The sequence below is a fragment of the Sinocyclocheilus rhinocerous genome, unplaced genomic scaffold, assembly GCF_001515625.1.
Source record: "Sinocyclocheilus rhinocerous isolate Xijiao unplaced genomic scaffold, SAMN03320098_v1.1 scaffold5236, whole genome shotgun sequence".
NCBI classification, from domain to species: domain Eukaryota; kingdom Metazoa; phylum Chordata; class Actinopteri; order Cypriniformes; family Cyprinidae; genus Sinocyclocheilus; species Sinocyclocheilus rhinocerous.
This window is the reverse complement of record NW_015665840.1, coordinates 142155-154383: the sequence shown is the minus strand read 5'-3', so window position 1 is coordinate 154383 and position 12229 is coordinate 142155. Positions and strand designations below refer to the sequence as shown.

Sequence of the window (12229 nt, the reverse complement as noted above, 5' to 3'; positions counted from 1 at the left end):
ATCTGAAAGTTGAATAAATAAGCTTTCCATTGATGCATGGCAATATTTGGCCGAGATACAACTATTTGAATATCTGGAATCTGAGGGTGCAAAAAAATCTAAATATTGAGAAAATCATCTTTAAAGTTGTTCAAATTAAGTTCTTAGCAATGCATATTACTAATCAAAAATTAAGTTTTGATATATTTACAGTAGGAAATTTACAAAATATCTTCATGGAACATGATCTTTACTTAATATCCTAATGATTTTTGGCATAAAAGAAAAATGTATAATTTTGACCCATACAATGTATTGTTGGCTATTGCTACAAATATACCCCAGCGACTTAACACTGCTTTTGTGCTGCAGGGTCACATCAGTGTCTTGTATCAGCAACACTTTTAAAAATACAACTTCTGACAGATCTCCATTACTTTTCAATTCATTTTTGACAAAAAAGTGAATCTCTAAACATCCTTAAATCAAGATACGTTTACTTGAGAAGCAAAATGAAGACATGAAGTCTTGTGTTCTGTTTACTTAACATAAAATTAAAACAAACTTTATGATTTATGAATTATGATTAAAACAAACTTTAAAAAATCAACTCAATTCAAAGGAAAAAAACAAGTTTTAATTCCCCACTGACAGATATTTGTTCTTGTTTTAAGCAGAAACTCACTTCATTTTGATCAGTTTCTCAGAAAACAAGACTTCATATCTTCATTCTGCATCTCCAGTAAATGTGTCTTGATTTATGGATGTCCAGATATTTGTACTAGAAAACAATACAAAAATACTGAGGAAGAGATTCAGTTTTTGTAGTGTGTGCAACATTTAATGACACGACTTTATGGATTTATGACTTTCTGCTTTGATTTAAGAGCTTATTAAGGCCTTAACTTGTGGAAGAGTGAATTAAGACTTTTTAAAACCCATTTTGAAAGCATTTGTTGTTAATGTACTCATCCTCAGGCCATCCAAGATGTAGATGACTTTCTTCAGAACTCTAAAGATAATTTTAGCTGAATTTCTATCTTTTTTTGGGGGTGAACTATTCTTTTAACATCTGATAAACTGTTTAAAAACATTGATAATATGCATGTTACTTTCTGACTATGAATGTTATAATAATTGGAATATTGTAACTACATACTTTATAGTATTTTTAAAAAAAATGATCAATGTTATATTTTAGAAAACCGAATTTGGGAAATATTCTGGACACACAAACATTTGTCTATACTCTGTCTCCTTTGTTTCCATACATATCCAGACCTGGAAATGACTAAAGTCAATCAAACCCAGTGCTGACTCCGCCGGGCCACCAGAGGGCAGCAGAGGATCAGCTGAGAGCGTTTCATTACACACTCATCACACCTCCTCCATTTACCTTTCTTTTTCAAGTCGGCGTCTCTCTCGTACTTCTCAATGATCTGCATGACTCGTTTGGCTTCATAAAAGGGGAAGAGGATCTCGTTGAGTCGAGGGTCCCGCTGGTTCTACAGGGAAAACGAACATCTGAAATGAGGAAGGATTCGTCCTCAGACGAGTCTCAACTTTTTTTTTTAGCTCGTGAAACTACAGCCACAGAATTAACTCTGTCCACCGGAGCGCATCCGCAGATGCTTGTTTTACCCTTATGAGGGCAGATTTTTCCAAACCACATAAAACACACAGCACGTCCTCGCTTCAAGTAACTCATATTAAAGCAGACGGAGCGAAACAGCATCTGATGTTAGATAAGAGATGAGTATCAGGCCAGTTTACTCACATTCTGAGCTTCACTTCTGACCTGCTTGAACATCACTAACTAGTTCACAGACAGTGAGCGTTTGTGTTCAGCAGACGAACAAGCACGAGATGAGCAAACCAAACATACAACAAACACAAGACGACCCACAGTGACGCTCTGATCCGCATGCACACACGTGAACACAAACACAGGAACGCATCACAGGAAGCCCATCACCGACAAACAGAAGCAGAGCACATGCACACACACACACACAGACACAGTTAATAATGATGATAAAGAGCTTACTTCATTCAGAAAGCTGACTAACTGCTCTACGGTTAAATAATCACTTTTGTCTCCATTGCTGCAAAGAAATTGAGCAGAAGAGATTTGGTTTGGTTATAATAACACAAACAAAACCATTAAAGAGAGAGAGAGAGAGAGAGAGAGAAAGTTAGACATCACAAAGCATCTGTACGACACCCGTCTGATGTTCCATAAACCGTTAGTCAAACACACGGGTTAATGTTAACTGCTGAAGCTGTTAAGAGTTCATCTCCAGTACTGGCTCTAGAGTACTAGTTAACCTTGAGGACTGAACAGTGTGTGACGTACATCTTCTTGAAGAGCTCCTCGATGTCCGTGCGAGGGCAGATCTTCTGCGTCAGAGCGTAGAAGATGTCGAAGGTAAAGGCCGAATGCTCGATTTCATAAACAGACCTCTAACAGATCTTAAACAGATCTGCAAAAGATCCCAAACAGACCTCTAACAGATCATAAACAGACCTCTAACAGATCTCAAACAGATTTTCAAAAGATCCCAAACAGACCTCTAACAGATCATAAACAGACCTCTAACAGATCTCAAACAGATTTTCAAAAGATCCCAAACAGACCTCTAACAGATCATAAACAGACCTCTAACAGATCTCAAACAGACCTCTAACAGATCTTAAACAGATCTGCAAAAGATCCCAAACAGACCTCTAACAGATCTTGATTCAGGATCTGTTTACCACTATAAATGACCACACATAGATGCTTGTCATTCATTAGTTTGATTGTTGAGTCATCTTTATGTGGATCTACTTACTGTTTCTTCAGGCAAGTCATTGGACACACGTTATTCGCCTTGAAGTTGTGAATCACCGATTTCAGGCCTTCCATCCATTTCTGCAAACACAACACAATCGTACATGAGGAGAAATAACACTTAACATGCTTTGTAGTAGTTCACGATCAACGGTCAGGTCAAGATTCATCTTTAAAACATTCAGGCGACGCTTTGAATGATTCACGTCTGAAGAAGTTCAAGAATCAGGGACAAATCAGACTATTAGATCACTATTAAATCTGCTACATGAAATATTATCTAGAACTAACTTAAACACAGGACATGTTTGTAAAGCTGCTAACAGGGTTCAAACCTCAAACAGCTCATATAGGACTCACTTTGAGCTGAATAAACAACAAATGGCTGGTTTCACTGACACCTTGATTTAGTGTCAGTGAATCACAAACACATTACAGTATTATTGAATGTGACAGCTTTCTGAACTGAACAGAAGTTAGTTGGCGATACATGTGTTTTTGATAATATTACTGAATATGATCCAGATGTAGTATTTGATACAAATGCGATTTTCTCAGCTTTTTGCTCAAAATGTTGCTTTTTTATGATACTTGCCTGCATTGAAGTGTTGATTAAAAAAAAGAATGCTTGAAGCTAGAATAATACAGATTTTTTTTTTTCAAAAGTAGAGGGTTGGTTCTTTATTTTGATATATTGCATGTTCAGATATTCATACAACAAAAATATTCTGGGGGCCATGAAATTTTTGTGAAAATCATCAAAAATGCTGGCGGTGGCTGGCAACTTTTTTCACAAACGCTGGTGGGGAAAGAGTTAATGAGGTTTGCAGCACACGCATGTCGCCGTGGTAACGCTCACCTTGGCCGTGTCCGTGTTGTCCATCACCATGTACATGAAGCTGAGGTTGACCAGGTCCGTCCCGCTGCACATGCAGATGATGCGGCCGTCCAGATCCGCCTCGCTCTTCCCCGCCGCTTCCAGAGACGCCAGGATCTTTGGGTCCTTCAGGAACCAAACACACAACACACGCAAACATCAACTCAACACGTTAGTACAGGTTCAGTTCATGCAGAAACTTACAATAACCTTCATAACAGATCAACATGATCAACTACACTGTTGAAGCTGTTTGTGTGTTTATGGCATCATCAGGTCAAATCTACTGAATCCCAACGCATGCGTCTGATTCATTTAGAGTACACTGCAAAATACTATTTTCTTGCTTAGTAGTTTTGTCTTGTTTTCTAGTATAAATATCTAAACATTCTTGAATCAAGATGCCTTTACTTGGCAAGTAAAATGATTTAAGATATTAGGCTTGTTTTCTAAAAAAAATTATCAAAACTTTGTTAGTTTTTGTTTAAAACAAACAAAAATATCTGCCAAAGGGGTAAGAAAATGAGGTTTGCAGCACACGCATGTCGCCGTGGTAACGCTCACCTTGGCCGTGTCCGTGTTGTCCATCACCATGTACATGAAGCTGAGGTTGACCAGGTCCGTCCCGCTGCACATGCAGATGATGCGGCCGTCCAGATCCGCCTCGCTCTTCCCCGCCGCTTCCAGAGACGCCAGGATCTTTGGGTCCTTCAGGAACCAAACACACGACACACGCAAACATCAACTCAACACGTTAGTACAGGTTCAGTTCATGCAGAAACTTACAATAACCTTCATAACAGATCAACATGATCAACTACACTGTTGAAGCTGTTTGTGTGTTTATGGCATCATCAGGTCAAATCTACTGAATCCCAACGCATGCGTCTGATTCATTTAGAGTACACTGCAAAATACTATTTTCTTGCTTAGTAGTTTTGTCTTGTTTTCTAGTATAAATATCTAAACATTCTTGAATCAAGATGCATTTACTTGGCAAGTAAAATGATTTAAGATATTAAGGCTTGTTTTCTAAAAAAAATTATCAAAACTTTGTTAGTTTTTGTTTAAAACAAACAAAAATATCTGCCAAAGGGGTAAGAAAAATAATCTTAGTTGAAAGGCTAAACAAGATTATTTTTCTTGCCCCATTGGCAGATATTTTTGCTTGTTTTAAGGAAAAACTAACAATTTTTTTATTTTTTGTACAGAAAACAAGACATAATATTTTAAGTAATTTTACTTGTACAGTAAGTCAAGTCAAGTATTTATCAAGCGCTTTTAACAATACAGATTGTGTCAAAGCAACTGTACAGCATTAATTAGGAAAATAGTGTGTCAATAATGCAAAATGACAATAGTAAACTAAATTTTCAGTTAAAGGCATCAGGTAAATTAATCTTGAGTCAAGAATGTTTAGATATTCATACTAGAAAACAAGACAAAAATACTAAGTAAGAGAATACATTTTTGCAGTGTAGGGCTGGGCAATAAAACGAGAACGATAATTATCGTAATATAATTTTCCTTGATAAAACGATAACAAGAGTTCAGTAAATGTTCTTTATAATGCTTATGCTCCAAAAGCGGAACGAAACAGCGCGACACGCAGACGTTTATCCGCTCGGCTCAAAGTTCAAGCGGCAGCGCAGCGGTTGCGAGCTTCACTACAGCAGATGCGTTAATCGTGATCATTTTTTTCCTCATATCGCCCAGCCCTAATTTAACGTGATTAATGAATGAAATGAAACTTCTGTCATCATTTCTCTTCCTCAAACCTGTATGAGTTTCTGTCTTCTGTGGAGCACAAAAAAAGGTATTCTGAAGAAAATTGGAAACGAAACAGTTGACTGCTGCCATTGATAGCAGTCAATGAGGACCAACTGATGACAGAAGTTTCATTTTTGGGTGGAACTTCGCTTTAATGATGTTTAAAGTGCCCCTATAATGGATTTTTGTTTGGGGACTGTTGTTGGGGACTCCCAAAACCAAAATATGAACCTTTCATAACCCATAATAGGGGCACTTTAAGGAACATCAGCTCATGATGAACGATTCAACCCTGATCAGAGTCAGATTCAAAGAGTCATTTAACAGATTCAGAAACATATAGTTAGGTAGACCCGTACTTCCACACGACAAATGTCCATCTGAACATCTGAACACAAAGAAACGGTGTGTTTTTGTGCCAGCAACATCATGCTCGTGGTTCGATTCCCAAAAGAAACCTATGAAGCGATACACACTGTAATAATGTGATGGGAGATGTAAACGTGTCTGCAGACGCTCGCTAACGTGGCTAAACACACATCACCTCCTGCTTAACAAACAGCTGAAGCGGGTTACCATCAGGTCCTGTAAACATGAGCAGCCTCCACAAACACACGCTCAGGTAAACGTTCCTGCTGCGAACACCTGACCGCAGAAGACAAACACTGCAGACGGGCGTGGCTGCGCAGCCACACACACACACACACACTCACAGACACAGACACACACACACTCACAATATTAGACATCATTTAGTCGCCCAGAGTGAAGATTTAGTCGCATGTGCGAGTGATTTACTCGCAATGTAGAGGGTTGCACACACACACACACACACACACGAGTCAATATTTGACACACGCTGAATGTGAAATATATGTAATCTCTGGATGTCAATAACACTCGAGAGCAGATGTAGAGCAAACAGTAAACGCCTCGCCGAGTCTCCTGAGTCCCGTCAGATCATGTGACCGCAGATCATCGTCAATCCCACAATGCCTCGTCTTCATCACAAGAACTGTAACTCTGACTAACTTAACTAACCTTGATTCATCTGAACGATTCAAGTGTTTGCTTGGATGATTCATTTCAGTTCAATCAGGAGCATCTTTACCTTCGGCACGACTCCGGGACGAACGCTGTTGATCAGAGAACATTCTAGAAGCTGACCTTCCTGCAAGAGAGACAAATACTGCGATTACGACAGTTCAAAGCAGAATCACAGTTCATGATCACTGATTCCAGTCATTTATAAGGATGAATATGAATAATAACACATCTCACCAAGGCAAAGTTCTGCTAATGCCATTTTGTTCAGAAACAGTTTAAACTTAATGTCAGTGACTGACTATACAAACATAAAACACACACACACACAATCACACACTTATATGTGCATACGTGTGTGTGTGTGTGACACAGACACACACACACACACACACACACACAGTCCTTTACAATATTTAGAATATTTACAATATCCACAGACACATTTCATCAAATGTACGTAAAAGAATTCCACATGATTATAATTGAAGCTTTCAAACACATGATGACAGTGTGAGGAGAAGATCAGAGACGTGAGGAAACACTCAGAGACGCTGTGATGTGCGTCTGCATCAGCTGCATTAATGAACATAAATCGCACCTTTCCGTCACTTTTCCACGTGAGAAAGAAGCCAAACTCGTCGACTTTGAAATGGCAGCTGGGCTCAAAGACGAAGGGATCCTGAAAAACACCGCGGAGGATGAGCAGCGTTACGGACCACAAACACATCGTTAAATCAGCCACATTTTCCTTAGAATGCAATCACTACGATCATAACATGTACTCACTGCCTTAACGTGTTTACTGTTTCTGCTTTAATGAAGATGTGACTATGTTAACTAACGGCATGATTTGTATAATCTGCCATACGAGGGTTTTATCTGATTGATCGGGTCCTGAAAAATTTTAAAAATCCCCAATATTTTAACGTTATTTGACTATTTATTTTTAATATTCTAAGAACGTTAAAATGTTTTTCTGTCATGATTTTAATGTTATATAAAGGTTAGAACATTCATAGATATTGTTATTGTTCATAAAATGTTGATGTCATAACGTTTTCGCTCAACGTTATGATAACATATTTCAAACGTTGTATATGCATAATCAATATGTTGTGTATCAATGTATATTAAGGTTATAAGAAAGTTCCCTGCCAGCTGGGATGAAGGACACAGACTCCAACCCTTATTTAAAGGCAAGTTTATATGCGTATTGTTTTAATTTGTTGATTATATGTCGATAATCTGTAGCCATTTACAAACACAGCAAGTGCATTAAAACATGTTGAGATTTTCAAGTCAATTTTCTGTCAGTATTTTGGCTTTCAGAATCACGATTCATTATTACAGTTAGAGGACTCCTGATTCCAGACGCCACAGAAAACACTTCAGCGTGCGTCATTCCAAACGAGTTTGGCAGTAAAAATCTCAAAGTCCAGATAAAAGTGGCATGATGTGAGCGAACACCCGCGGGCTCGGCTAATGAGTTCACCTTCACCAAACGGACGGAGCCAAGATGGCCGCCGGCAGCACAGTTTCACCGTCTGCTGCTCTGTAGGATCTGGCTGAACTGTAACTGCTCTCCGTGAGACTTCCTTCTTATTTACATACTAGTACCTGTGCGATACATCTGCCGCACTAATCAAGATGCCCGCGTCCTGCAGGGCCGTTCAATTAACGAGAGCATGCGACGCTCGTCACGTCGTCCTGATTTACCTGCGATCGGAGCACATTTGACAGGTGACGCTTAACCGCAACGAGAGTCAATCTGAGCAGAAAACAGCACAAATACTGAAGCTACTAACTGAACTAAACATCAGCCAAATCACAAACAGACGGGCGATGAATCCACACCAACAGCAGAGTTACCCAGAATCCCTCTGTGGATGTTTATGCGTCACTTCCACTGCTGCAAGACCTGATTGAGTTACACAGGAAATCAGGAACAGGAAGTGTGTGTGTCTGTGTGTGTGTGTGTGTGTGCGTGTGTGTGAGTGCGTGCGTGTGAGTGCGTGCGTGCGTGCGTGTATGAGTGTGCGTGTGTGTGCGAGTGTGTGTGTGTCTGTGTGTGTGTGCGTGTGTGTGAGTGTGTGTGAGTGTGAGTGTGTGTGAGTGTGAGTGTGTGTGAGTGTGAGTGTGTGTGAGTGTGAGTGTGTGTGAGTGTGAGTGTGTGTGAGTGTGAGTGTGTGTGAGTGTGAGTGTGTGTGAGTGTGAGTGTGTGTGAGTGTGAGTGTGTGTGAGTGTGAGTGTGTGTGAGTGTGAGTGTGTGTGAGTGTGAGTGTGTGTGAGTGTGAGTGTGTGTGAGTGTGAGTGTGTGTGAGTGTGAGTGTGTGTGAGTGTGAGTGTGTGTGAGTGTGAGTGTGTGTGAGTGTGAGTGTGTGTGAGTGTGAGTGTGTGTGAGTGTGAGTGTGTGTGAGTGTGAGTGTGTGTGAGTGTGAGTGTGTGTGAGTGTGAGTGTGTGTGAGTGTGAGTGTGTGTGAGTGTGAGTGTGTGTGAGTGTGAGTGTGTGTGAGTGTGAGTGTGTGTGAGTGTGAGTGTGTGTGAGTGTGAGTGTGTGTGAGTGTGAGTGTGTGTGAGTGTGAGTGTGTGTGAGTGTGAGTGTGTGTGAGTGTGAGTGTGTGTGAGTGTGAGTGTGTGTGAGTGTGAGTGTGTGTGAGTGTGAGTGTGTGTGAGTGTGAGTGTGTGTGAGTGTGAGTGTGTGTGAGTGTGAGTGTGTGTGAGTGTGAGTGTGTGTGAGTGTGAGTGTGTGTGAGTGTGAGTGTGTGTGAGTGTGAGTGTGTGTGAGTGTGAGTGTGTGTGAGTGTGAGTGTGTGTGAGTGTGAGTGTGTGTGAGTGTGAGTGTGTGTGAGTGTGAGTGTGTGTGAGTGTGAGTGTGTGTGAGTGTGAGTGTGTGTGAGTGTGAGTGTGTGTGAGTGTGAGTGTGTGTGAGTGTGAGTGTGTGTGAGTGTGAGTGTGTGTGAGTGTGAGTGTGTGTGAGTGTGAGTGTGTGTGAGTGTGAGTGTGTGTGAGTGTGAGTGTGTGTGAGTGTGAGTGTGTGTGAGTGTGAGTGTGTGTGAGTGTGAGTGTGTGTGAGTGTGAGTGTGTGTGAGTGTGAGTGTGTGTGAGTGTGAGTGTGTGTGAGTGTGAGTGTGTGTGAGTGTGAGTGTGTGTGAGTGTGAGTGTGTGTGAGTGTGAGTGTGTGTGAGTGTGAGTGTGTGTGAGTGTGAGTGTGTGTGAGTGTGAGTGTGTGTGAGTGTGAGTGTGTGTGAGTGTGAGTGTGTGTGAGTGTGAGTGTGTGTGAGTGTGAGTGTGTGTGAGTGTGAGTGTGTGTGAGTGTGAGTGTGTGTGAGTGTGAGTGTGTGTGAGTGTGAGTGTGTGTGAGTGTGAGTGTGTGTGAGTGTGAGTGTGTGTGAGTGTGAGTGTGTGTGAGTGTGAGTGTGTGTGAGTGTGAGTGTGTGTGAGTGTGAGTGTGTGTGAGTGTGAGTGTGTGTGAGTGTGAGTGTGTGTGAGTGTGAGTGTGTGTGAGTGTGAGTGTGTGTGAGTGTGAGTGTGTGTGAGTGTGAGTGTGTGTGAGTGTGAGTGTGTGTGAGTGTGAGTGTGTGTGAGTGTGAGTGTGTGTGAGTGTGAGTGTGTGTGAGTGTGAGTGTGTGTGAGTGTGAGTGTGTGTGAGTGTGAGTGTGTGTGAGTGTGAGTGTGTGTGAGTGTGAGTGTGTGTGAGTGTGAGTGTGTGTGAGTGTGAGTGTGTGTGAGTGTGAGTGTGTGTGAGTGTGAGTGTGTGTGAGTGTGAGTGTGTGTGAGTGTGAGTGTGTGTGAGTGTGAGTGTGTGTGAGTGTGAGTGTGTGTGAGTGTGAGTGTGTGTGAGTGTGAGTGTGTGTGAGTGTGAGTGTGTGTGAGTGTGAGTGTGTGTGAGTGTGAGTGTGTGTGAGTGTGAGTGTGTGTGAGTGTGAGTGTGTGTGAGTGTGAGTGTGTGTGAGTGTGAGTGTGTGTGAGTGTGAGTGTGTGTGAGTGTGAGTGTGTGTGAGTGTGAGTGTGTGTGAGTGTGAGTGTGTGTGAGTGTGAGTGTGTGTGAGTGTGAGTGTGTGTGAGTGTGAGTGTGTGTGAGTGTGAGTGTGTGTGAGTGTGAGTGTGTGTGAGTGTGAGTGTGTGTGAGTGTGAGTGTGTGTGAGTGTGAGTGTGTGTGAGTGTGAGTGTGTGTGAGTGTGAGTGTGTGTGAGTGTGAGTGTGTGTGAGTGTGAGTGTGTGTGAGTGTGAGTGTGTGTGAGTGTGAGTGTGTGTGAGTGTGAGTGTGTGTGAGTGTGAGTGTGTGTGAGTGTGAGTGTGTGTGAGTGTGAGTGTGTGTGTTTGTGAGTGTGAGTGTGAGTGAGTGTGTGTGTGTGTGTGTGTGTGGATATTTACCTCATCGAATCGGTCAAACACGGCTCCTTCCTGCAGGAAATGAGGAATGTGTTTTTGCCAGTTGAACTCGTATGATTTGGTCATGATGCTCACAGACCTAAAACACACACATGACAGAAATAACACATTAACATCCAGAAAACAATATTAACAAACACATCTTTTTCTTTACAGATATTCAGACTTTTCGAAAGAATAAATGAATGAATTCTATAGTGAATGAACACACGTAGCAATTGAACCATCAGGAAAAACGTGAAAACATGACATTAAAACAAATTCACATCAGTGTTTTAACTGAAATAATGAAACTGTTGTTTCTCTTACAGCTCACGAGAATATTCATGCCCTCAATAATTTGTAGAACACGCTAAAACAGCTTCAACATGCTGACAGAAACGCCAGAGCGACGATTCCCCAAACCGGACACTAAGCGTTATAAATAAACCTAAGATATGCCACTGAGCTGATAAATATTCAATCAGCTCATTAATATTCATGAGGTGTGCTATATATTCATGCTAATTAAACAGACAGAGTTACGGCTCCGCTACATTCAGGGCCTGATGGGATGTTCAGAAATCATGATCATGACATGCGTCTAAACGTGTTTACGGTCTGATTACAGCAGAGGATGATCATAAACGGGTTAAATGAGTCTGTTTACCGGTTAGATTCACCTCATCAACGCAAACTAAACCGAAAAGTTAAACTAATGACATGCTCATCTCACAGAGCTCCTCACGTCAAATAAAGTGGATAGTTTAACATCCCATGACCACTAGTCAGGAACCCTAACTATTCTGGTTAAATTTGACTCTGCATCGATCAGCAGTACAAACATGTGAGTTAGCGGAGATAATTATCCGTCCCTGTAAGGCAGGGCAATCCCCTGCTACCGCCGGTTTAAAACGGCAGCGAGGGTAATTACCCAGAGGCCCCTGCTTCATAAGCGTGCTCGAATTAACGATGCAGAGCACACACACGCTTCAGAAGAAACAGCAGGAGCAGCGGAAAACCTGGAGGAAGACGACGATGACAGCTGTCAATCAAACACAGCAGAGATCATGAGTGTGTGTGTGTGCTTGCGTAAGTGTGTGTGTGTGTGTAGTAAATGTGTGTAAACGTTTGTCAGCACCTGACTAGTGCAAACAAATCCACCCTGCTAATGTTTGTCAGCGAAGTTAAACATTCAGACTAATACAGCAGTAACCAACACACACACACACACACACACACTCACACACGCACACGCACACACACACTATAACACACACTCTCTCACACACATACACACGCATGTACACACACACACTATAACACACACACACACTATAACACACACACAC

At 41.5% G+C, this 12229-nt stretch overlaps 1 pseudogene; it reads right to left on the bottom strand.

Moving 5' to 3' along the window:
• The window catches only part of LOC107731597 (1-phosphatidylinositol 4,5-bisphosphate phosphodiesterase beta-4-like), a 72026-nt pseudogene that overhangs the window by 44012 nt on the left and 15785 nt on the right, over window positions 1–12229 (bottom strand).